This window comes from Lissotriton helveticus, chromosome 2_1 (assembly GCF_964261635.1).
Source record: "Lissotriton helveticus chromosome 2_1, aLisHel1.1, whole genome shotgun sequence".
NCBI classification, from domain to species: Eukaryota; Metazoa; Chordata; class Amphibia; order Caudata; family Salamandridae; genus Lissotriton; species Lissotriton helveticus.
In genome coordinates, this window is record NC_136059.1 from 1,156,474,467 (window position 1) to 1,156,502,274 (window position 27,808).

Sequence of the window (27,808 nt, forward strand, 5' to 3'; positions counted from 1 at the left end):
ATGATTGTCAACACTTATTACTTTTGTTTTGTAAATTATAAAAAAGCCATTAGTTATAGGACAGAAATATTTGTATATGCATTACTTGAATTATAGAAAAATGCTCAATCATTTTTGAAAACATAGTTCACCATGCATAATTAGCTAAATAGTAATTAATAAAAATATTTTTACAAAACAATGATGTTGGATATAATAGATATATATATTCTTGATTCGTGGATTCGGCTTTGCAAATACTACTACGATTAATCAAAGATATCTTGGAAACTGGGACTCACTTGCCTAGGTGTATGGCTAATTCTTCTTCTGTGTTTAGCCCAAAGGGAGTTATAGTATTGAGATCAATAATGTATCTTGACTCGAGGCGGCGCAGCTGGATTTCCCTTTCGCCACCTCTTTCTTTGACAGGAACTTGGTCAAGACAGAAGAAACACAGGAGATTCCGGTCACTTCGGTGTTCTTTCGCAAAATGCCTTGCTATTGGATAGTTTGAATCATTATGCTGTATTGCCCTTGCATGTTCTAAAATTCTCCTCTTCACTGGGTGAATTGTACTGCCTATGTATTGCAATTTACATGGGCAGACAAGACAGTAAACACAGAATGGGGTGGTACATGTTAGAAATTTAGTAATTTTTCTGGTTAGAGGTTTCCCAGGGACTTGATAATTGATTAGTTTGGTGCTCGCTTTGCACGCCTTGCAGTTTTGACAGGGATAAAATCCCGTCAAATTACCTAGTCTTGATGTATGTGGAACTGAGTCAAAATGACTGTGCACTAGGAGATCCCTCCGTGAACGATTCTTTCAATAGGTGATTTTTGGATAGCAAGCTAGCTCTTTGCCTATTATCCCATCTGATCTTAGAATCTGCCAATTTTGTTTCATGATGTTATGTATTTCTTTGGACTCTCTTGAAAAGGTGGTAATAAACCTAGGTGTATTATCTTCCTTTGTAGATGTCTTTTGCTTATCTTTAAGAAGATTACTTCTTGAAATTGTTCGAACTTTATCATATGCCTTTTCTAAAATCTGGTCCGAGTACCCTCTTACTTGGAACCTTAAAATAGATTCATGGGCCGCAGTATCAAAATCGGTAGATCTTGTACAGTTTCTTTTAATACGGAGCAACCTCGCTGGTGCTGCCGTCGGACAATGGCCGACGCGGCCCCGTCCGTTTTGCGGAAGTGCCGCACTTACGCACAATCGGCGGCGCAGCCAACGGGTTAAAAAACCTGCAATAATAAACGGCATTGTCATTTGCAATAGGTCAAAGTTTCTAAAAGACCTATTGCATTGCAAATGCTTGTTTTCTTAGCTCTCAGTAGTGGTCAAAATGACGAGTCGCGCTATTCAAAACTCCAAATTAAAACTAAATTAATTAATGAATAATATGCCAGCTTCTCAGCATAAACCCATACACATTTCACTATGAATCAGTTGTGTTTGGGAAATAACATGCGTAACTGAAGTAGGCGAAATGCAAAGTTGATGTTTATAAATGAAACTGCTAATATTACTTTTAAATGAAATATATATAAATTAAAACACACACAGTTACACAAAATTGCCACTTTAATCAGGAAGTGCTCACACAGATTATAAAAGAAAGCATTGAAGGCAAAGGACGGCGTCTTGCCCGACACAACTGTGTGTTTGTTGTTAGTTTTAAAAGAAGTTGGATTCTAGTAGGGAAAATATAGAACTATTCTAGTCCAGGCATGGTCGTCGTCATTCACTAGTATAAAAATGAAACGTGTAAAGTAACACGAATCTTTCTTGATGTTATGTACATATCTAAATTATTAATCAATAATTTCTGCATCTTTCCACCTAAATGATAATAAATTGTATTTAAGTAGTGCCTTATACCTAACTATATAATCCCACCAGGCGCTGCAAGAGATTTATACCGGTAGTTTTTTAAAATTAGTATTAGACAACAGTATGTAGCCTGGGTTGCTCAGTCAGAAAATGAACTTCCGATCTGTACTTCACGACAGATATTAGCGATGAGCGTTCAACTGGCAAACCACTTTGCTTGTATTTGTAGTGTAGTTGACACCTCAGCGTTTCGATGCGCATTTCTCTCTATCCGACTTCGTGCTTTCAGCACTTTGATGAACTACACCATTAAAGGTGTGTGAAAATTCAGATTACTGTGTGTGCCACCGGTGTCAAATCTACACGAGTAAGACAATAAATGTAATACAAACCCACGCGTCTAACTGGTGATAGGTTATTTGATATACATTTTAAAATGAAACATTACAAACAATTCAATCTTTTCGTTTACGTATAAACATTTAAAAAAATAAAATATTTTTATTTAAGTATATATTTTCATAATCGATCATGAGTTGATGTTGGTACAGCAGCAAATAACAGTTTAGTATGAGAAGGACTGTGATTAACATACACTTAAGCGGATGGGGACAGTAAGTTTAAATTTAGGGACATGAAGCCTACCCGAGGACTATTAAAAAAAATATCATACTTGTTTAGAACTACTACACTGTATTTATTTTACCCTCATGTGTAATTTAATTTTAATTTTAAGACCAATACAGCAACAAATCAAATACTGAATCTTAAAATAGCCCAAGAGGGCAATACCGCATATACACTTGTTACACCAGTCTTTAAAACAACCCTACACCACGGTGTTCTTAAAGCTGAGAGGCACCCGCCTCAGAAAACAATAAGCGCCTCGGTGCGCACTGGTCCGCATTCACCCGCATTTATTATAACGCGGTGTGTGTCAGCGCCACTAGAGAGAAGGCGGTGCCAGCCAGCGAGGACAGCTGCACCCTGCGGCCGGCTCCACTACAGCTTGCACCGGCGTGGAGGATACTGGTGGCTCAATGGACTAATGCATCCACTGCAGGGGCCTGTGTTCAACCTTATGGTCACAGGTTAAAATCCCGGCGGGTCCACTTTGCCTTTCATCCATTTGAGATCGATAAAATGAGTACCAGTGAGTTGGGTAACAATATACATCTGTTATTTCAGCGCCAAGATACCCCGTTGCTGGGGTGAACGTGCGCTTTACAAATACACCTGTTATGTTATGTTATGGCTGTGGCCCCGGACCCCAGACCAGAGCAAAACAAACTCAGGAGCAGACCCCTGTCAGTGGCTCACCCCAGACACTGCTCACTCTGCAAGGAAATGAACCGTTCTCATGACTCCTTTCAGGTTATTATCCCTTAGCAGGCATGGAAGCCACATACAGACACAATAGACAATCCCTTCATCAACGTTAAATTTGTTCCGGTGGTCGCAGGTGCTGATAACCGGAACCTGTTTCTGGGCACCGGACTTATGTCACCAGAGTTTAGCACGGAACAAGAGACAGGCGGAAAAGGGAGAAAGAAGGAAAACATGAATATATGGAAAGAAGCCCGCAGGATTGGGATAAAAAAAGTGCTCACCGACTAATGAAGGAGACAATGCAATGCCGCAAGTAAAAGATCCAGTCCTAATGGGCGGCCCCAAAAGGAGACAGGGTGGTAACAAGGAGGAAGCCTCATTATGAATCGGAAGCCAGCATTTACCATGGACGATGACGCCAGTCAATGAAACATATGGGCGGGGCTTCAACACCACTTCTAAAATTAATCCTAATACGGCATGCCTCGCAAAGCGAGCAGTGCATGCACTGCAACGCTAGGCTGGACCTAAAAAATGGGGAAAATCACAAAGATTTGCAAATCAAAGCGAAAAAAGAAAGCGCAGTCTCCTGCTCTGTTTCTACATCAGCCCCAAGGTGGGCCAAGTCCCAGGGGCTTATTTTTATAGATACTTTGGGGAGGGGGGCATCTGCGACCCCTCCTCCCCAATGCTGATATGTGCACGAGGAACCGCCACCTCCCTGGAGCCAGGGCAAACATAAAAAGAACTGGAAGGGAGCTGTGCAGCTCCCTAGCTCCCCTCAGTAGGCCGCTCTCGGCCCCAGGGATCACCACCTCCCCAGGGCAAGGCCAATTAAATTATATTTGAAGGAGGGGGGCAGACCCCCCTCTAGGGCTGTTTACACCCTGGAGACAACCACCTCCCATGGGCTAGGCTGAATATAGAGAAAGGAGGAGGGGGGCTGCGCGGTACCCCTACCGGCTATTTATGGCATCGGGGGCCAACACCTCCCTGGGGCCAGGCCGAATAAAAAGAAAGGAGGGGGGGGCATGTGGCCCCCTTCTTGGAGCCATTAATGGCCCTGGGGCCTTTACCCTCCAGGGCCGGCTCGCTATGTCCTGGGGTGCCCGCCTCCTGAGCATAGCTGTTAGCGCTCGCTTGATGGACCTTTTACAGCTCCCTTCAAGCAAGAGCAAACAGTAAGTCTGCTTCCAGCGGACGGGAGCAGGAAAACTGCTCCCCCTCACTGGGAGCTGACTTTTCATCTGTTTTCAGCTGGCAAGAAAACAGATCAAAGGATTGCTCCCACATGCAGAGAGCAGCATTTTTGGCTGCTCCCTGCGTGTGGGAGCTACGCCAGCTCCCGCTGGAGGCGGGAGCATTGAGGCTCCCCCCGCAGTCCCCAATGCTGCAGACTGGATGCTCTGGGTGGGCTCCAGGGCCCCAAGGATCAAGAGCCGGGCCCCAAGAGATGAGGCCCCCTCCCGCTTTACTTCATAAGGTGGAGATTAACCTCTTTGTCGTCTCGTCATCTTCTTTTGACGAGGATTCTTGTTATCACAGATTTGTGGATGAAGATGCTCGGGATCAGTCACATTGCCGAAATGATATTCTCACAAGGTCATTACCTTGTGGTCCTTTACACAGCTGTAGTGTAGAATATGCACTAGACATTTAACCAACAAGATAGTGCCTAATAATTAACCAGTAGAAATTACTGTAGTCGGGTAGACATTTTTGGCAAAGTGCGGACCCTTCTTGGAAAAAATTAAGCTCCTTCATGGCCCCGAGGCTCATTTCACAGATATTAAACCTCAACTCAAAGCATTTGCATATGCAAACACAGCAGGTGCCCCAGTTGAAGCTGTACTTCTATAAATCACAAATGATCCTTACTTCTTTAGTTGGATAACGTAACGTAAGTGTGTTTCCTCTCTAATTCCATGCTGAAATACATTCTGAAATCCTTAATGGAGGTGAATGCATCGTTGCTCTATTGGAGCTCACTCTGATCCATAGTGACTGTGACAAGTGGTTTCTTTCTTGTCTAGGGAATAGATTACATGGTTCTCTCTTTCAATTACCCTAAGTATGCAAATGTCCAAAATCATCTGCAAAAGTCTGCCCGTTAGGCCCGCCCCATTTTCTTTAGTAGTATGCAAAGGTCTTCCTGCCTTTTCCCTAGTTGATGGACTGCTTACCAAAATGCCTCCGAGTGCGTTTCCCAGCGATTTTAGTGACACGTTCTTGATGCAGAGGAATTCTGAGGACCTCTCCACCAAACAAAGAACCACTTATATCATATAGTAAGAAGGAAGTACTCTTGTTTGGTGAAGAATCCCCTATTTGTAGTCTTGTCCTCTTCTCTAGATGAGGATTCATGTTATCACAGATTTGTGGCTCAAGACGCTTGAGGAACAATCACATTGCTGAAATTACTTGCAGACAAGGTCACTGGAGACTAGTGGTCCATTACGCAGCTGTAATGTAGAATGTGCATCGATTATTAACCAAGAGGTAGCACTTACTAATTAACCAGTAGAAATCCTCCGGTTGGGTAGACTTTTTCTGCAAAACTGTCGACTCTTGTTTGGTAAAGGAGCAGGTGAGGTTCCGTTCAGGCCCAGTTACTCACACAGCTACTGACACACCCACACTGACAGCCATTCAGCCACATACACACACCCTTTCAGGCACTTTCACATACATTCACAGACCCATGCACCCACTCACACACCCATAAAGCCACTCACACACACACAAGACCACTAACACAGCCACCCATACAGCCACTCACACACTCACCTACCTGTACAGCCACTCTCGCACCCACAAAAGCACTCGCATACCCACACAGCTACTCACACACTCACCTCCCGACCTATACAGCCACTCAAACACCCACTCTCAAAGATTATAGGTTACAGTTAGGAAACAAAATTTAAAAAGCGTTAGAAATTCACACAAAAAACAAAGGTTTTAGGGACATTATAGTTAGGAAATAACAAAAGAACTTCGAAATTCACTAAAAAAGCAAAGGTTGCAAGGAGAGTTAGTTAGAAAATAGCCTTAAAGAAATGTAGAAACTGACTAAAAAAAGCCCAAAGGTAATAGGGATCCTAAAGAAATGCACTGAAAAAACAAAGGTTATAGGGACGTTCTAGTTAGGCACAGATTTCACTCAAACCAAACCAGTGGGATTTCAAAGTTATAGTTACCTGAGCTAACTATAACCTACTCCCCCAGCAATGCACTGCTTATGACCTCACATATTACATCACTCATGACATGGCCAGTGACGTCACTGATGACCTCATCCACAGAACCACTCATAGACCCACTCACACCCACAAAACCAACCACTCACACACGCCCACTCACACCCATATAACCACTTGCAGACCCATACATCCACTAACTCACCTACTTATGCACCACAAAACCACTCACAGACCCATTCAAGCACTCACACAACCACTTACATACCCAAACAACCACTCACCCACCCACAGAGCTACTCAGACACCTACCCACACACCCATACAACCCTCACACACCCATACAACCACTCGCACACCAAAACAAGCATTCACAAACCCATTCACAGACCCTTGCAGCCACTCACATTCCCACTGACAGGCCTATAGAGCCACTCACACACATAGTGACAAAACCAAACAGCCAATCAGACACCCACTCCCACAACCATACAGACAATCACCAAGCCACTCATATGACATATGTTAGAAATAGTATCACTCAGTAGTACATAAAGATTAGTAATTTAACTTGGGCTGTAGTTTAGTATATATAATGTTTACAAAGCACTTACACTCACTGGATGATGTCCTCAGTGATGTAATTTGAGATGCCATCAGTGATGTCACTGACCATGGCATGAGTGTTGTAATATGTGAGGTTATAAGCAGTGCATTGCAGGGGCGTAAGTTATAGTTAGCTCGGGTAACTTAACTGCTGAATATCACTGGTTTAGTATGAGTAAAATCTGAGCCTAACTAACGTCCCTGTAACCTTTGTTTTTTGTGTGAATTTCTTAAGGGTTTAAAAAAATTCTATTTCCTAACTATAACATCCCTGTAACCTTTGGCTTGTTCAGTGTGTGCATGTGTGTATATCTATGTGTGTCTGTGTGTGTCTGTGTGTGTGTGTGTGTGTGTGTGTGTGTGTGTGTGTGTGTGTCTGTATATATGTATATATGCACCGCTACAAGCCGAACAACCCAGCATTACGGAATTTCGGGACCATAATCAGGCTGGGGAGTGCTCATCGCGCCTGCCCGTTTGCCGTTTACCAAATCGTGTCATATATACACGGACGCTTGAACAGTTCGAATAATAACTAGCCGGAGTGAGTGGATTTAAAAGCAACCTTAATATTTGCTTGTAATAACGCACATTCAACCTGTACACAAGTTTCTGCCTAAACCATTGATTAAAATGTTTTCTGATACCGCGAGGAATGCAGAGGCTGATGATGTGTTTAAATGCAGCCCAATGCAACGTCCTGACAAGGCTACAGAAAATGAAACTCCCAATTTACTACAGACACTGTTTAACAAATTAGAAAGACTAATGGAGCGCGAAGTCCGGAAATGGTGGGAAGCGACCTCACTGCAACGTTACCTTGAGGTCAAAAGAGTACCACGCGGATTGCGCATTTACACTATTCCTTCCTATGAGAATCCGTACCCTGCGCTTCTCGAAGAATGGTCAGAGTATACCGCAGAGTCTAGCGCTGGGATGTTAAAGATTCTCATTAAATTTGCCTGGAGTGACCGTGAAAAATGTCTGCAGGAAATAGCGAAGACAGAGTCACTAATTGATGCAAACACTGAAATGTCCGACAAAGCCGATCTACGTGAGAGAATGAAAATTCATTTGATTGCATATCAAGAAAAAATCAAATTGAGAAAACACACGAAATTCATTCGGGATGCAAATGATTATAAACAGGGCAAAATTCTTACATTTGCACGCGAATTCGATGCCCCACGCAAAGGCCCTGAGAGGAGGTGGACCAAAAAATATACAATCCAAAGACATATCTGAGTCAGCTGTGAGTACAGACACAGAACAATCAGGGGAGGAAACCACTGGTACAACCACATATCCCTTGAGTGGCAGAGGGCGTTTTTAGAGGAGTTCCAATTAATGCGCAACTCCCGACAACGAGGGGGGAGAGGCAGATCACAGGCCCCACAAAACCGACAAAGCCGAGTAACAGGAAGACAAGAAGGGGTGGCAGATACAGGACGACAACTAGGAATGGCTACTCAAACACGCAGCCAGAGAAACCTGAAGAAGTGACACGACCTGTAGATCTCTCCATCATTAACCTGACACACCATAAGCTATCTAAAGATCAAGCTCTGCTCTATAGGCTACACTGGCTGCCTATAGCGCAGAGAGTCGAATTCAAGAGTATGTGTATCTGTCACAAAGCAGTCCACGGACAGGCACCAGCCTATGTAAAAGAAAGGCTCAAGCTATACGAACCAAAGCGCGCCCTGCGATCGTCCGGATCTTTTCTGTTATCCTGCCCACGCTTCAAGCTAACAACTAAAGGAGGCAGATCTTTTTCAGTTCAGGCCCCTACCACCTGGAATAAGTTACCAGAGGCGCTTCGCAGAGAACCTAACCTCCTCCACTTCAGGAAGTCCCTGAAAACTTTACTCTTCAAGGACGCTTTTCCATCTCAATAATCGGCTATTTAGATCACACACCCACATACTTTCATTCCATCTTTGTTGCTGTACTTGGTCAGTAGCGCTTTGAGACCTGTCGGTGATTTGGCGCGATACAAAACACAGTTACAATTACAATTACAATTACAATTACAAGAAAGTGTGTTGAAAAAAGGAATGACATTTTGCCCAACTAAGAAATTGGAATACACCCAAACTCGTATTGATCTATATCTCTACTCACGGAAATTGAAATTACAAAAATTCTTTAAACTAAGAGGTGAAAATCGTTTACCTTTGGCAGTAACATCTGGTACACAAATGGAACCCTCCACATTGACTGGTATTGATCTCAGAGCTATGCAACTCATTTCCAGTCAAGTACCAACAGACTCTCAAGACCCTGAATTGAATGTGACGGAAGCTATAAGATTTGGCATCAAACAAAGACTGGCACCAGAACTTTAAACCAAAATCGACTTTTATACCAGCTTCAACTTATGATGCCATTGACGTATTTGAACAGGCAGTAAATCAAGATCTCTTAAGAATGAGAACAGCTACCGTGCCTAACCCACAATATAACCTAACCAGAGGAGAACAAAAAGCTTTAAAAGAACTACAGGATAACCCTCAGCTAATATTTAAACCCTCTGACAAGGGCGGCAACGTGGTTGTGATGACAAGAGAACACTAGGAGGCGATGCGTCAATTGTCGGATGGTAACTGCTATCAAAAAATTAGCAGAGATGATTACATCACAAGCATTGATCAATACCATAAGCTGCTCATGAAATGGGCAGGAAGAGGCATGATTAATGACAAGGAGCATACATTTCTGGCTTGCCCTTGTCTTGTAACATCGACATTTTACCACTTACCAAAAGTGCATAAAGACACCAAACGACCGCCCGGCAGACCGATTGTCTCCTCTATTGACTGCCTAACAGACTCTATGTCTCAATATATTGAGTCTTTCCTTGCAGACTTTGTCAGAAAATTGCCCTCATACATTCAAGACTCTATTGATTTCATTAAGAACATTATGGATATACCTTGGGAAACTGACATGTGGATGATCACATTGGACATAACCAGCCTATATACCGTCATTGATCATCAAAAGGGCATACAGGCAGTCCGGTATTTTCTTAAAGGAAGATCTCTCGAATATTCTGAACACAACGAAATGTTGTTGGAATTTGTAGAATTTGTTCTTTGTAATAACATTTTCCTTTTTGTAAAGCAACACTACCGGCAAATAAGGGGGACCGCGATAGGCACCTGCTTCGCCCCCAGCTACGCAAATTTATTCGTGGGCTGGTGGGAGAAGCAGGTGGCCTGGGTGGAACCCTTTAATGAATACGTGAACTGCACTGTAGCATGGCATCGGTATATTGATTATTTATTTATCTTATGGAAGGGCCCCAAATCACAGGCAGAAACATACCTTGATCTACTTAATAACAACTCCCTTAACCTCCACTTCAGTTGGCACATGAGTCAAACCATGGTATCCTTTTTAGACCTTCAAGTTTTTATCAAAGATGATGAAATCTGTACGAAGCTGTTTAGAAAATCCACAGCCGGTAATTAGACCCTTGAGGCAAGTAGTAGTCATCAGACATCTTTAAAGAAAAGTATCCCATATGGGGAGCTACTTCGCATCAAGAGAAATTGCTCAAATGATAAAGATTTCGAACAAGCAGCACAAGACAATTTACCTGCAATAATCTTGAAGACCGAGGTCAAATGGTGGGCAAGATTCCTTGCAAAGATGTTCCAGGTAGTGCTAAAAGAAGGAGTAATACCCCCAACCTGGAAAGGGGCCATAATCAGGCCGATCCATAAAAAGGGGAGCAAAGATGCTCCAGGAAATTATCGGCTGATTAATCTCCTAGACATTGGAGAAAAAGTATTCGCTAAGATTGTCCTAAAACAACTGAATACGTGGGTTGAGGCGCACCAAATAATCCCCATAGAACAGGGCGGTTTTAGACCGGGCCACTCGACAATAGACCACGGGTTTGCCCTATGGGCGATGGCGAGGAAGTCGACGGAACAAAATGGCAAGTTATGCTGTTGTTTCGTCGACTTTAAAGCAGCCTTTGACTCTGTGGATCGAGTTAGCCTATGGGATACATTAAAGAGGCTAAATATCCCAAAAGACCTTCTCACTATAATAATAGAACTCCATAGGGAAAATTGGGGGTAAGTAATTAAAGACACTGGGGGCTCCCTAACTCCCAAAATACCCATCGTCAACGGGCTAAGACAGGGTTGTGTGCTGGCCCCCCAGTTATTTTCGATTTTCCTGTCAGACCTTCCGGCACACCTTGAGGTGGAGGGTAGTGCCAGCCCCAAATGGACGGAAACAAGATACCCTGCCTATTGTACGCGGATGACCTGGTGATAGTAGACCAGACCGAGAGAGGCCTCCAAAGGGAGCTAAATGCTTTCAATACCTACTGTGCCAACAAATTCTTAACCATCAATCTGGACAAAACTAAAACCCTATGCTTTGGGAAAAAGCCAAGCAGATTTAGATGGGTCATAAGGAACCTTAAACTTGAGTCAGTAGATGAGTACCGATATTTGGGTATCTGGTTCGACAGGGCCTTAAACTGGTCTTCCCACATGGAAACGCAAAAAGCAAAGGCACTCTCCTCCATATGCGGCCTAAAAAGGTTCAATGGGGACTATGGCGAGAAATCACACCGACCATTACTCAGAGCCTTTGACGCAATGATCCCCCCGCAAGCTTTATATGGCGCAGAGATCCTTTATTTGAGCGGTAAGGGATCTTGGGACACGATGGAGGGTAACTGCATAAAAAGGCTCCTATCTCTTCCTCAATCTGCAATGATACAAGCCATCAGAACTGAATTAGGTACAAAGTCGTGGGTGACTTTAACCCAGATGGCTGTGATCAGATTTTGGAAGAGACTAGACGACCCCGAAAGTAAAAAAGTAGCATATTGGTGTCGTAAAGAAATTCAGAAAAGCGAGTTAAAATGGGCAAAGTCCAGTAGGGAAAAATTGAAGGGAATCTGCAACGCACTTGAGATCGATTTGGATTTGAGTTCATATCAAATACTTATCTCCAAAGGCGATCTGAAGCAAAGGGGGAAAGAGGTCTCGAAATCAACTGATATGGGTTACCTAACTAAGAAAAAATCTGTGGCACACATGCTAAATGCGTGGCCCCAGGAAAACTGGTTCCCATATCTCGATAGATTACCCAATCGTGGCCTCAGGCAAGAGATACTGAGGCTTCGAATTGGTATCAACCCATGGGTAACAAACAGAGACCTCAATATAAGAATGCTAGATGAGGAAGGTCACTGTAGGTGTAACTTGGGAACCAAGGGGGACCTGATGCATTTCCTGCTAGACTGTGCGGTACTCTTAGAATATAGGAAAAGGTGGCTGCGCCCAGTATTTCTAAAATATGAGGTAAAAACAAGGTTTCAGGCGGCCAGACTCCTATCTGAAATCCCATACTTGGATATTGTAATAGCCCTCGGGAAGTTCTTAAAGGAGGCCCTGGGTGCGCTGAGGGCCAAAGAATAACCTGCATTACTGTATTTTTATCTTAGCAGAAGAGACTCTTGGAGGGATAAGAATGTGTATAGGTTTTAACATTTGTATATAAATTATGTAGTTTTAATAATGGTGTGTATGATATTTTAATGGACACGTTTTTAAAAATAATAAGTGTACAATTTTATGTCGCATACTCAAATCGGCGTTTTACTCACTGTATTGTTTAAAGACTAAGGTCATAATAAACATATATTTTGACTTGACTTGACTTGACTTGATTGCGAGCCCCGATCCCAGATGCCCAGGCTTCGTCAGCCTCTGAGCAAATATCTTGTTGTACAACAGCCTGTGTCATGTCTGCCTGTGTTGGTGGTGTAAAGGTCTCTACAGGTGGGTTGCGTGGTAAATGCAATGGCTCCTCTCTGACCTCACTCGCTCGCACAAGGATTGCGGCCGCCTCTCTCCCCTGGAAAGAACACAGTCCTACTGGGTCAATGCCACTGGATCCCACATGGTAAGGACTGCAGAGATCCTCCGAGTCCTCGGCCACCTTTGGTCAGGGCTGACCTGGCATTGCATGGACGAGGGGAGCCGGATACAATCCACGCATCTGTCCAACAAGAGAGTTCCAGCTGCCACCTTCAGTGTGTGGGACTGAAAAGCAGACACAGGGATGAACGGGGGAGGGAGACCACACTGAAACACTTAATGTAATTATGTAACCAGATTGAGGCAGTAGGCTGCTGAAATTGAGGGGTAAAATGTTAAAGCCCATGCATAGTTTAAAACGGAAAAGCTGTTTGTGGAAAAGGCAAACAAGTAGGCTTACCTGCGCTTTACCACCTCTAATCTGTGCCTAAAAATGCATCAAATCCTGGTAAAGCAGACCATGCCGAAACATTCGATGTAACCAAATCAAGGTAGGCTGATTTAAAAAACGAATAAGAACAATTAAATAGTCCTCACCAACTAGTAATAAAAGCTGCTGCGTACCAACACAAGTAAAAGAGCCAGCCCTTATACGAAGTAAAAAATGCAAACAAGGCGGTACCAAGGAGGGACTAACAAACCTTTTTACGAATCACAAGCCAGAATTTAGGAAGGACACCGACAAAAGCCAATGACAAATATGGCTGCGGAGTGGGCGGGGCTTTCAATGCATACTCTATTACAGCAAGCCTCGCAGAGCGAGCAGTGCATGCGCGCTGCCGCTATGCTCGACCTCAAAAAATCATTGTTGAAGGACATCGATATCTGATATGATTTACTATAAATAATAAAATGTTGCTTTGATGAATCATTGTTCGAAACTCGCAAAGAAAAGTTTACCCTGTAATGTTTTCAGTGTATTTCTGAGTTCAACATACTGATATCAGATAGTCTGGAAAGTTGTGTAGGGAAGAAAAATTTGCGAAAAGTTGACACAGGACCTCGCCACCTCTTAATGTCCATATTGGTTGTAATAGTCAATTCTCTTGGCTCTACTCTCTTTCTGTTGTCCCATTCATAACTAATGGGACCAATTGAAGAACCCCCACACCAAATCTGGTGTGCTTTATGTTCTTTGTTAGTCCACAGCTTGTTTTTCGTAACCAGACCCCATGCGCTGTTTTTATAAGCCGAAACTAAACAAGGGAAAACAGGTTTATTTTGGAGATCCAGAAATTTTTTCCATCATTTGTATGTTTGCAGTCTTCAGGTTATTGTGTGTAGATAGACAGTAGATGTAAGTACAGGAGTGGCTTCTATGTCGACTTTAATGCACAATATTACTTTTCATTCTAGGATAGAAATCCTGTGTCTAGAGTGAGAACAAATAAAGCTGTGCTACGAGATGAGGCGAACTGTGAGGCGACAATGCTGAAATAGATTCTATGGAACTTTCCTTGAATTTGGAAAATGCCCAGTGGTGTAAGGTAAAGCAGTCTTCAGAACTTCTCCTCTTTTTTCGTTGTTATAACGCAGTTTTTGCTCTAACACTTACCAGGATAAAGTACTATGGTATGCTTATTGGTCCAGTTTTGATGTCTGCTCACAGGCAAATATTTGTATTTGCTCATTCCTTTCTGCTTTACACTTTAGGGTCATTCTGTCACGTCATTGCTTAGTACATATTTGTATTGAGCCACTCATAGACGTTCTAAGTAATAGTTTGCCAAACAAAACATTTATCTCTGAAAGGGCTTAACCAGGATTATCACAATACAACTCTTCGAGCCCTTTGGTTTGTCCTAGGGGGAACCAACACCTTGCCTACCACAGTAATCTGTGAGATTCCAAGAAATACACCTCTGCAGGCATTAATTCTTAATATTAATAATCCACCCTAAACTGCCTTTCGAGTTTATCATATGCTTTTCAAAATAAATATGTCAGGCTTACTGCTTTAGTCGTAACTGGTCATAGTAAACGGGTCGTGGCTATAGACTTGACCATTGACATGCACCCGTAACCAACCAACACAGTCCTGCTGAATTGAGCATAATGTTTCTCACAATGCATAAAAGAGCAATACAGGCACTTTTTTTTAAAGTGGGAAAATATTTTTTCTGCTTAATCAGGAAGTCAAAGTAGGCGATTTTTAAAGACCATCATTTGAAACACTCCAGAGGTTACACAATGTTGTAGAGGATCCAAGCCTAGGTAGGGCACAACTTGCCAATGTCCACGGACTAACCAAGCCCAGTGCATGTTAGGGAGCTGCAGAAAGTTAGAAAAAGCTGTACTTTGCTTCCCAGCCCCCTGGTCACCTGATGATCTAGTTGCATATACCATGTGCATTTATTAGGTAGGAAGACTACAAATCTAGGATAGTTTCGCCTCACTCACCATTCTGGAATTGAGACAATTGTAGGCATGTGGTCTGCATCCCGTCAACATGGCAGTGGAGTTCTGAAGTTCCCAAAAACAATTCTGAATAAGAGGTCTTTTCAGATTCAGCAAGGTTCTGACGTGGAATTTAAGTTAGGGTGCTTTGTGGTGTAGTCGGTCATAGAACAGTGGCCTTGTGCAATACATATTTGGTGAAGCAGGTACCACAGAACGTGGCCACCTCCCAACCTGCCCTCCACCTGCAGTTTATTCACCCCCAAGTACAACCCCTTTCCTGTAGTATTTAACTGAACCAGCAAGATATCTGGGGGTAACCCATCACAACCGGGTCAAGGAGCATCATCTCCAGGCCCTCCTAGCATGAGCGCTAGAAGGAAAGCTCTTTTACCTCTCCTGCTGCTTACCTCTTTGGACATGCTCCCATCTCTGGATCTGCACAGTACCACAACCCTCACTTGCACCTCCTGCTGCAAATTCAGTCTGGCACTGACTTCAGAGTGCTGCTGACACATAACTGGAAGGGAGATTCTCAAGTGGAGATCAGCTCACAGTAGGAAGGGTCATAGGATCACTGGGTTGATAGAAGACTAGGAATTCACAGAAAAGAAGCAGAGAAAGAAAAAGAAGGCTAGCTGGTTTGACAGCATTATCAGCTTCACTCTTGTGGAGAAGGAATCTGCAGGCTATACAGAAAAGCTAAAGTGGTTGCTGAAAATCCCATAACTGACAAAGCAGCTCACAGGGAAAATGCCTGTGTAAGGCTTAAAATGGGTTTGCACTTAGAGCTTTAAAGAACAAACAAAAGGAGAAACAGGATTGCAAGCCATAATCACCAATATTGAACTCTGTGGAGTTGGCCCTGTTAAGTGCACCATTAGTTGTATGGAACACAGTTGGGTAAACTGAACGCAAAGGATGATCAGCTTTGAAGAAATATTTACCATCATGGATTATAAAATCAACAAAAGCGATAATAGAAGGGCAAAATCTGGCGTAAAGGTTGTTGGCATAATGATTGAGACGTTTATCGCCATGATGAAAAAAAATAAGGTCTTTAACGTTTAGAATAGAATATTTGGGAGAATCGCAAAAAGATATTATATTTAAAGTTGTGATTGCGCGAAGGGATGCAAGGAAAAATGTGTGCCTATTTCTGTCCCACAAGCTGCCTAAAGTGGATCGCGACCCCCCTCTTTACATAGAAAGATGTTTCAGAATTGAAGGACCAGTTGGTATTAAAAGTTTGAAATGGGTCAGAGTGCTGCTTTGCTTATTTAAAGTTGTAGATGAGGAGGACCAGTAGTGCACACTGGAAGCAGTGAAGAAGGATGGATTAACCGATTCTCGTATGTACTTTCTTATGTGTCAATCACCAGTCGGCATTCCTAAGGTGACAAGCAGCCATAGGGCTTACATTAACATTTTGTCATCTAAATCCTTAATGACATCCTTGCTTGTTGACAGTTCGACTAATCTCGCTGCTCATCACCATTATTGTTAGTATCAAAAACATGTTCATGATAGTCATTATTAGCCGCACCATGATAGAAATGATTGCAAACAAACCTGCATTGCAAGTCAGTTGATTCTCTTTCGTCAAGGACGCATTTCTATTTTGTGGTAAAGAGAACAGTCTTAGTTTATGGTGCTTGGCCCACCCACCCCAGTGAGTAGAAATACCCTTCCTATCTTACATCTTTAATTCCTTATCCTGCGGCTCTAAGTGTTGTTGTTATTACCTCCACGACTTCTGGAATGACCATTTCTCATTCTCCAATACTAAGGGGCCGATTATGATCGCGGATAATCCGCATCCTCCGGGCCGGAGGCCACCGCCGGCCCGGAGGATGCGCATTAACCGCTGCTGACTGAAAAAATACCCCCCGTCAGATTAGGATGGCTGGGGGATATTTTTTCCGTCCACAGCTTTTCCGCCGCGGTCGCCTTCCGACCGCGGCGGAAAAACTCTAACATGGCTGGCGGTGTCTATCAGACACCGCCAGGCATATTAGGATGACGGCGGTCCTATGCCTTTCCACGGCGGCATTTCCGCCGTGTAAAGGCATACGGTCTTTTCTTTGGGGGCCAGTTGCGGGCCCCCAGGGGTGAAGAGGGGGTGGGGGTTGCACATGGGGGGTTACCTATGGTACCCCCCTGCCTTTGCCTGCACGAAGCGGCAGGCACCGCGAGGTGCCTGCCGCTTCGTGCATGCAAAGGTCAACATGCACTTTTTAACCTTGCGGCGGGTGTTGCTTGGAGCAGCATCCGCCGCAATGTTAAATGTAGGGGATGTGACTGCCAGGGGGGCGGTCACATCCTAATTTCCATGGAGGGACCGCCGCTGCCCATGCGGACGGTCCCTCTTCCTCGGGGGTGGCGGACGGACGCAGGTCCGTCTGCCATCCTAATAGGGCCCCAAGTCTCTTCTGCTATTACAAAGACTATCTTTTAATTCATACTTTGTAGTGGCATTTCACACCCTCTGAATTGTGATCCTAATTTGACCCTATTTCTGTTTCACTAAGTACCTCCATATAGATGGACACTAGTTCAGATATGTGTATGTCATATTGGCCTGTTTCCATCCAAATGAAGTGAAGTAATGAAGTAGGCGAGGGGGTAAGGAAAAGAGGGAGTGGGAGAGTGGGACAAACGATGCTAATGGATTATGAGCCTGATATATAAATCATTTAACCAACAAGTAATATTTTGCTAAAACACACCATGAAGCCAGTATGGCCTCTGATCTCATTATATTTGCTTAGCACACAGGAATATCATTAACACAGCCTCCACTGCCATTTCACCCAGTGCGCATTTCCTGGCACCCTTTCCATCTAATCTGCTGCCTTATCGGCTGCCCCTACCTCATCCACATGGCGCCCACTGATGCTCAGCACATGGCAAACCCTCTAAATCATTCATTTTATTTTCCTGGCCTGACAAAATATGTGTTTCTAAATACTTAAAAACCTTCAGATGGCAACATAGAAAAATACACCAGGCAAAGCTGTTCTAATATTAACAGGGCTATCAGAGTACAAGTTGTAAAATTACATTTAAGATACATTTAACATAAACACTTCCTTCACCCACCTGTTTAACAGTATAAATGTCAAGAAAAAAAGATCTCCCACATTAGCAAAGCCAAGCTCCTGGGCCGTTTGAGAAACCGCATTCAAAAGAGCGGGGTCTAAAATGGAGGTGGTGCATGCCGTGTGGATTTGACTTTCTTTCTGTTTTTACTGTGTCTGTGAAATGGAGCTGCTGAGTGTTGGCATTATAGATCTAATGTATAATGCTAGCCTCTGGTCTTCTCGTGAAATAAAACAGATGCATGAGAGTTTTCCTTCTACACTGCTTATGCACAGGTATCATATTGCTTTCTGTCCTGCCACTGACTGCTTCTGCATCTAAATGCCACGAAATCTTCCTTACAAAGAACATATCATCTGCACTGCCTGCAAATCATATTACCTTGTGTACCTATGCCTGACTGAATGGAGGTATCAAAGCCACCAAAAATAGGGCCTTATGGAATTGTATTGACGTTGCTTTCAGCTGACCTCTCTGAAAAGATATTAGTGGTGAGTTCTGCATAATGAGATTTACATTTAAAACTGGACTATTTTGCCCCTTGACTGTGGTAAGAAGCCTATAGTTTTATTCCCACCTCTGCTAAATTTGTGAAGCAGCAGGCATTTATGAAGTGTGGCAAAGGCCTTTCAAGTTACTTTAGAAAAGGAGGAATATAAGGTATGCTTTTCTCTATGACCTTATGGAGATGATATGATGAATGTATGAACTAGATCAAACTTTCTGAAGAAACCCTCTTTGACAGTCCAGTCTGATGAAGAAGTTAGTCCCCCAAAAAAACCTTATCTGCTAAGCCTTCGTGTCCAGCATGTCTAGTTTAGGAACACATATGACCCTACCCCAACTGGGGTTCAACTTCCCCCTTATTCTGGAAGGCCATTACCCATCTCTTAATGACCATTATGGGGATACTTCACTGGTTTAGTCTTTCACTGCTTTTCAGTCCCTTTGCCTCCACCTAGTCTCCTCGCGAGGTTTTGATAGAAGTGCAGAAGTGGCTGACTTTCTGTGTTCTCACTATTGTGCCCGATGAAAAGAGGAATGCATAACTTTACTGCAGGTTATTAAAGCAAGCTCAAGGCTGGCCTTGTGACTATCCTAAAAGTTCAACCCCCCGGCCCTCCCTCACCTCCAGTGAGTCCTTTTAAGATGTTACTGAGTCACATGTGTTGAGTTCTGTTGTTGGACAAACTACTTTGTTCTAATGAAACTGAAGGACTCCTACATTCACGTCCCAGTCTGGCTTCCATAGAGGAAATGCATAATGTCTATAATAAGAGGAATCCACTGTCAGTAAAAGGTGTTTCCTTCCAGATGATATCTTTGAACTTTTCACCAACTTGTTAGTAATGGTGGCTGGCCATTATGGCAGCTTTGGGTGCATTTGCCCACCTTTGTAGATAATGGTTTAGTGTGAGCCCCCTTATCTGAGGAAGTCCTGGGATTTCTGTATTCGATACTGTATCTGCTTTTTCAGCTTGGGTTATCAGTGAATGGAGCAGAGAATGTGGCCTAATGGCTAGGGCGATCGACCTCTCAGCTGGGGAACCAGGTTCCAGTCTCGGCAGGGACGCTCAACATTCTGTGATTCTGGGCAAATCCCTTAATTTCCCCGTGCCTAACAAAAATGAATGTGTCCATCTGTAACGTAACTGGTGCTCATGTAAAGTGCTCTAATACCTCTGGGTCTAGTTCGCGATATATAAAACTCACAAAAAAAGGAGCATCCACTCTTTTCTTGACGCACAGGCCTCTCTTGCATTTGAGCAGTGCTGCATGCTCAACTGTAGTGGCTGCTGGCACGGATCGGGTGGCGAGGGTTTGAGGTGGGGGGGAGGGGTTAAGAAAAAAAAAATTATACTTACTTCCTCGCCGTGTCTCCCCTCGTAGTCTCTCCGCTCCGGCCAGAAGAGTAAGCACCCAGGCTTCCATCAGCCAATCACAATGCTGCAGTGCAGCGGTATGATTGGTCTGAGTGCCGTAGTTCGACGCTCAGATTGGGACTGGGAGCCTGGGCATGTTCTCCACCCACGCTGTAATGCAGACTTGGTGGAGAACATGCAAAATACGCTTGACTGTTTGGGCAGCTATCCAAGCATTCAAACGCACTTACAGACTGCCCACCACTCGCCCCGCTGCTCCTCTGTCAGCAGAGAAGCCCCACCCACAAAGCAGCTTCAGCAGGAAAAAATAAAGTGATAATAACATAGTTATTATCATTTTATTTTTCCTTTATTTACACTGTTGAAAAGCAGTGGGGTGATGCTCTGCTCAACTGTAGGTAGCACTTACTCCTCCATAGATGAGCTCTTTATCAGTCATGAATTAATTTCCATCTGAAATGCCTGTCCCAGGAATATGTTTCCAGAATTCATTGTATGTGATGGCCTCCTGTGTCTGTACCTTTTGAGGATGGATGAAATTAATACAAATCAATCTCTTCGTTACTGTTTCTCACTTGGACCTGGGCAGCTAGTTATGGAAAACAACCTGGGAGCCTTCTCTTTTCCCCATCTGAACTTCTGAAGCTGATCAGCAACCATTGGTAGGAACAGGCTTACAGTGACATGCTGAGAAGCAGCGTGATTCACCAGTCTCACTTTGGAGCAGCATCTACTCAGGTTTTATTTAGTAAGAGATTCTGGGTAAATCGGAGGCGGAAACATGAGAAGCAGGGAAACAGGAAAGAATTGACTAGTGTGGAAATAATGATTGAAAGGCAAAGAGTTAAGAAACCAGTTACTCATCCTTCCAAAACCTTCTCATGAAAATGACTTGGACAGCAGAACTCTAACAATGCATGAGTCTGGGGCGGTTTTCAAAGAATTGTGCAAGTCTGCTGTTCCATTATAAAATGCTTCACCTCCCTCATCGGCGAGAGATTCTGCAAGTGTTCATCAAGTAATAGCAATTATTTCAGTGCTGTAGGCTCAAAGTATCAGGCCCTAACTTTCCTTTTGTTGAGAACACCTCGTCGTTAGTGCTGCACCCTTGTTACTGCTGCCAAAGTTCGCAGTTATTTGCAAGGGTCAATTAAACCTTAATGGATTTAAGTTCTTTAATTCTCAGAAAGACTATACAGCTCTGAAGTCTAAGGACCCTCCCTCCCTCTCACTTACTCATTTCTTAGTCTTCATTCCAAACCAGTGCTCTTGAAAGGGTTTGTAAGCGCTCGTTCTGCATGTGCAACATTTGTATCCTGGGTTTAGCACAGGTCTCTCTCTGAACATCACAGGAGCATCCGAATCTTCCTTATTGCAAGTGGAGCCCATTCTTTTCCTCCAATAGAGACAACAGTACTATTGAGCTGGAGAATGAGAGAACTGGCATTGGCCCGCACAGCGTGCTCTGGGCCAAGTGAGACATTGAAGGACTGCGCCTCTTGATCTAACAGAGCGCTCCAAATTCTAACTCCTGTGGGCACCGAGAACTCTGAATGTAGAGAAACGAAAATGGAAGCAAGTAGAAGGAATAACATGGGGATCGAACCCTAGTCCTCTGATCAGACAATCTGATGGCCTGCACGGTTATGAAGCTACAGCGTGAGCTTTCATAGAGGACACTGTTGGGCCTTCACAAGAGGATCCAGTGAGAGCTGGACCACTGACATAAGTCACACTGAATTGGGCTATGCTTGGATACGCTTCTGATGCACAGGCCTTGGTTCCCAGCAGCCTCCCTCCTCCACATAAACATGCTATAATTAACAGCAGGCTTTAATTGTTGTGCTTTTGTTTGTCACATACCAGGCTAAGCTGCAAATACAAGTGGAATGCTGCAGTCATGGGGTAACCTGTTGCAGGCTACACAAACTCATTAACAGTTTCTCCCAACTGAATCTTATAGTGAAACACGCTTTGAGTATCTGTGTCCCGTTTTCTTTAGTTGAGAGGGGGCCTCCTTTATAGCAAGTTAATCAGAGCCCATCAGTTCTAACTCATAAACTATTCGATCCTTTGGATGTCGGTTAAATATGTTTTTGATTGTGGTTTCCTTTGCTTACAGACTTCTTTTTGCTAAACATCTTTAATTGGGTGTTACACATGATTCATAATAATACACATAGTGCATACTTTATATGTACCTAGGGGAGTCGCGGTCCTAAATACAGCAGAAGGTATCATCGTGGTCGATCCTTTTAATGAGCCTTGAAACAAATAAAAACAAAAATGGATAAATATGTAACACAAACGAGAAGCAGCAGGTGGGGAACTGTCTTGCATAACAGACAATGGAACTGTCAGAGCTCTGAGAGAGAAAAGCTTATCACTTATTATTATAACCAGCAAGCATTGGAGAAGAGGGTGTCGGGGGACTCCAGCATCTTGGCAGTAAGTCTGAATATTTCCAGTGGTTTGTGTTTTCGAATCCAGAATCCTCCTCACTGGTTATGGGTAGGACATTTGTTGTAAATACTTATTTCCTTTTACCATGTGTGCATTAGTATTGTACAACCTTGAATTCATGGTGGAATATTGTCAACTTTAAGGTTACTGAAGAGGGCAATAAGCATTTCATCCCAGTGATGGGCTGTAGCAGACCCCTTTACTTTTCTATATGTAGAGCGGGACTTTCTGCCTTGTTGTATAGCCATTGTGGGGGGTTGGGAGGGCGGTGGCTAGGCAGGTGGGATAAGAGCATACCATGCCATTGTTATGGTTCTGCATGCCATTATTAGAGCTGTGTCTAGGAATTTGAATTTAGCTTTATGCTTTGTAGAGCATTTGAACACACATGGAAGCATCCTTCAAAGTTGCATATATCCTTTTGACCCGTAATTGCGGTTGGAGAATCTGTGACCTCCTGACAGAATTTATTGAATCTTGGATAATACCAGGGCATGTGTAAGAGCCCCCTACCTACTCAACATGGCAGCGCAGGCACATGTCAGATACCCCTTAATACATTTTGCTGAGTTTGTCCGGGGTCAGAAACACCCTATGGAAACTGCTGAATTGCAAATATTTGGAATTTGAAATTGCCTGCACTTTATGAGGGTAGGCTAGGGTCTGCTTACATTCTCGATCACTGAACCCTTTTCCAACCTCGGTTTTCTGTTTCAGCCCTTACTCAAATGCCAACACTTCCACTGATAGGCCATCTAATAATGTATTTCCCATATACGTATAACCCCCTGCTGTTAATCAGTCATCCAAGGCATTCATTGAGTGATTGTTGGATTGCCATCTACAGTTCAGAATGCTGCAGTGTTACTGTCCTTCATTAGATGTCATGTGCAAGGCATCCAGATAAGCTAAGTTACATGCATTTTGTAAATATTGTAACGTGGACTTCAGTTTCCTATTATTAATAAGGAAAATAGGTGTACTTAGGTTCCTTCCAATGTCTTAGTTTTTATTTTAGCTCAGTAGAAGAGCAAACTGCAGATACCAGTAAGCACTCCTCAGTGACTCTTTAGTCCAATGCCTGGCTTCCTACAGCTACACATCTCCTCTCTGTCTGACCCCTTAGACAGGCTACGAGCAAAGGACTGAAATGTCCCAAATAGGTGTTAGAACGATAGAGACTACACGCCTGTGCACAGTGCTTAATTTTTTTTTTTCAAGTGTCAGGGCTGCCCTCAGCTTGCACCATGCATTGCCCCTGTCAATGACAGTCCCAGCACAACTTATAACCACCACACTCCTACAAGAGTCACAATTCAGACTATTCCAGACCCCCAAAGCTATGAGAATGGCATGGGCAGCAGGTATTAGCCCTTTTAAATATTTATTAATAAACAACTAGTATGTTATTATCATTAATTTGGACAAACAGCGTCACCATGTGACAAGCTGTCTTAAGTACTGGTGTTGGTAATTTCGTGCCAGTGCTGAGCACCGGAAACCACCGGCTCAAATTAAGCAATGCATGTGCAAGATATGTTCCAGTGCCTCACCTCGCAGCTCAGAACTTCCCTTGGGCTGGGCAGTGTGAAGGGCGTTGGTGGAAGTGGTGCAGTTGACTCCCAGGAGTAATTTGTGCTTATTCCTCTGTATGACCCATTTATGTTGGAAATCTTTGATGCAATTTCCTTTTTAGTTATATTGCAACAATTTAATTTAGAATTTTACTCCTAGGCTTATAAAAAAAAAAACTTTTTTACCTTGTATGGCTACATTTGATCATATACAAAAAGGAGCTACAGGGGTACAGAACAGGTCATCCTCCACTCTTATAGTTATACACAACAAGAGACCTGTTCACACAGTGAGTCTGTATCTCAGATCCCTTCCCATCCGTTGTAATTTCTCAACAAAATCTATTGGACCAGCGGTTAACCATATACCGTCTGTACCGGTGGGATCTGTGTCACCATTTTTAATGTAAAAAATACCTGTTGCGTTAGTTTTAACTGAAGTCTCCCACGGTCAAACCCATCCCCTCATGTGATACGACCAAGCTCGTGTGAGCGGAAGAAAACGTAAGAATAAAAAGTGTGGAAAAAGGTTGGTGGTGCCTCATGGAAGTAACACCATGGGAGTACGCAGGAAAGTACTCGCCTGCATCCTCAGGTTCTCATCATCAGCGACCACCAACACGTAACAAAACTGTGATAAAGTGACGTAAAAGAAGAAAGAACAGTAGACAAGGTGCTGGGTGTGATGTCAAGTGCTGCCTGCACACCAGACCGTGTGTCTCAATGTGCGGCAGAGTCAACCCAAGAATTGGGATTACGGAGTCCAGACTGTAACTCCGCCCATCTCAGTTAAAACCGAGCTAGATCACACTGGCTGCTTAAATTTATTCAATGCTGTGTGTCCGCGCCTTTAAAAGCCGACATGTTTCATTGCCAGGGGAAAACTCACGGCAATTTCTTCAGGGCGTGGGTCAATCACTCCACCCTGCACCAGTACTGGTCTATTTTATATGTATTCCTACGGGAGACAAAAGTAAAAACAAGCATTTGCAATGCAATAGGTCTCGCAGTTGTTAGAGTTTGAGCTATTAGCATTGTAAATGGCAATGCCTTTTATTTATGTTAGTTTTCAAAACATAAATAAAAGGCATTGTCATTTACAATGGCAATAGGTTAAACTCTCGCAAATGCGAGACCTATTGCATCGCTAATGCTTGTTTGTTTTTCCTTCGTGAAGCATTAATGAAATGGTGTAATGCAAAATGGCAATAGCTCAACATTCTGCAATACTGGAAAAATCACTTAATCTTCCCATGCCTATAAATAATGCATATAATGTAACTGTTGCTCATGTAAAGCGCTGGTCCTTCGGGTAGACTCTGCACTATATTTAAAAACTGCAGAAAAATGCACTAAGCAGTAAAAACAAAGCCTTAACATAAGGTAAGATGAATAGAGACCCATGTACTGGCGGATCTGTACAAAGTGAAAACACAAAACCTGGATAAATATCTGGCTTCCCCACTTACATTGTATGATATTAGGCAAATATTTTACTTCAGCAAAACTTTTTTTCTTCAGTATCGCACATGAAAGCACTTTCAAAAATGTGAGCTGACTACCAGTAGTACAATACGATAACTTTTACTAAGCATTTCTCTGTGCCATACTTAAAGGAATACACTTTTTTTAATTTAACCTGGTTTGCTGCATGGTTTACATGGCAAAAAAATTCGTGGCTCGGCTCATCCACGGGTTCTAAGATTCGAGCCAGACCTGGCTCGGCTCTGGCCCGGGTCTCCCATGTAACTTGCGACCGCACCCACCTCTATATATTCTTCTACTGTCACACACAGGACTTCTAGCGATGCGCCTCTATGCTTCTCTTCTTCAAGCACTACTAACTACTGAGACCGCCATAAAGCTCTCACAGTGTCACTCTGTCTATTTTAAAACTTCTGCCATTCACTACGCCATTTTTCATGCTCTCGTAATACACACACACTCGGGCCTGCAGGCTGCATTGTGGTGGTTTACGTCAAACAAACCTGTAAAAACATCACATTACGTGATAATCGCTCCAGAGGCAGTGTGCAAGACTCCCGCAGTATCGTCCCAACTCCCGCTCCTACTGCCAATCAGACACAGCCCTCCCCCTGCCCCCACCAACCCACCTTTGGAACACAGAGCATCCTCTAAAGCCAACACGAGGGGAGGGGCGGGTCAAAAACAAATTGTATGCAAATGAAGTGGAGATCAGCTTGAGATATGTTTAATTACTGCGTGCTTTATTGCGCACTGACAACCCTCTCCTCTCGCCTCCCATTCAGTGGTTTAGACGCATGCACACTCCAGCTGCAAGAATGGCGGAGCAAAAACGTGTGATCCATCTTGGGCAAACGGTTTCAAGTGTGTGATCCTTGGCAGACGAGTTCATGTTGCTGTACCTCAACACCCCAAGTGCAAATTTGGAAACAGATAAATTATCCCAGAGTACCCACAAAAACCGCTTCCCTCACAGATAGCTAAATCGAGTGCAACGTTGAACCGTACATTATTTTATTGACAGGTACCTAACTCATACAAAAGATGGAACCTTTTCATGTCTCACACACAGCACTGTAAATTCCAAATGTAAAGGTAGACAATTTACCAACCACAAGAGGATGGAAAGATATTGGTAAACAATACAGTCTCTGAAAACATTTAAAGCGCAATTATGACACGAGCAATTAAAGAAGAATTTGTCCCTGTTTTTATGGAAGTTGGGTGGATGGCAATATAAAACTAGAAAATTGCATAAATAAAAACGAAGACGGAAATCTACGCACCCACCGGAAGTCAGGCAATGTCGCCTGTGACGGGGGCGGGGCCGCGTCAGGACCGGAAGAGGAGGCATGCGTATCGCGGCCCGGGGCTCCTGTGAGCAGTGGAGAACCCCGGGCCCGCCAGCAGGAGGTTACGCGACTGTTGCGGGGCTCCCTTGACCAAGAGGGAGCCCCGTGAAAGGAGCTGGCAAGAGCTGCAGCGGCGGAGTCCCCCGAGATTGCCCCGGTAAGTTAGAAAGGGCTGGGGGGTGCGGTGTGCGGTGTGCAGGGTGCGGGGGGGGCGAGGGGGGCAGCACTCGTGTGTCTGTGTGCGTGCACGTGTGTATGTGTGTGGGGGAGGCTGTATGTGCGTGCGTGCATGCATGGGCGCTTCTGTGTGTGTGTGTGTGAGAGAATGCAGCGAGCGTTCGCGTGCGCGTGCTCGTTTGAAATCGCCTCCAAGGCGATGCGCGCGGCCAGGAGTGTCTCCTGGAAAGGAGACACGGCCACAATAGGTTCTCGGCGGACACGCGCTTCCGCGCGTTCAGCCGAGACCTAACAACGCAACATAATCAGTTGGCACCTGATCAAGCATAAATTTCCTCGTTATGGAGATCACCCTCATATTGTCACAATATTTACCGGGATATTGCCACAAATGGGCATACCTGTCCCCTTCTGCGCATGTGAGTGTGTACTAGTTCACTTTCTCACTGGCTCTCGCAGTCACTGCCAACGTCAATCTGCAAGACATTAAAAAATGCGGTATAAAAATCACTTAACTCATGGGGTAGAAGGCGTGTCAATATCATGTATTGCATGTTATA

General features: G+C 43.8%; 1 protein-coding gene across 4 annotated transcripts in view; it reads left to right on the plus strand.

Moving 5' to 3' along the window:
• JAK2 (Janus kinase 2) overlaps positions 1 to 27,808 on the plus strand; it is a 1,231,913-nt gene that overhangs the window by 127,232 nt on the left and 1,076,873 nt on the right. For 3 of the 4 annotated variants that reach the window (XM_078676001.1, XM_078676005.1, XM_078676002.1), the window contains exon 2: positions 14,172 to 14,302. The exons of the other annotated variant lie outside the window; for it this stretch is intronic. The gene's annotated coding sequence lies outside the window, so the exon portion shown is untranslated. The remainder of the gene's footprint in view (positions 1 to 14,171; positions 14,303 to 27,808) is intronic. 4 annotated transcript variants of the gene reach the window in all.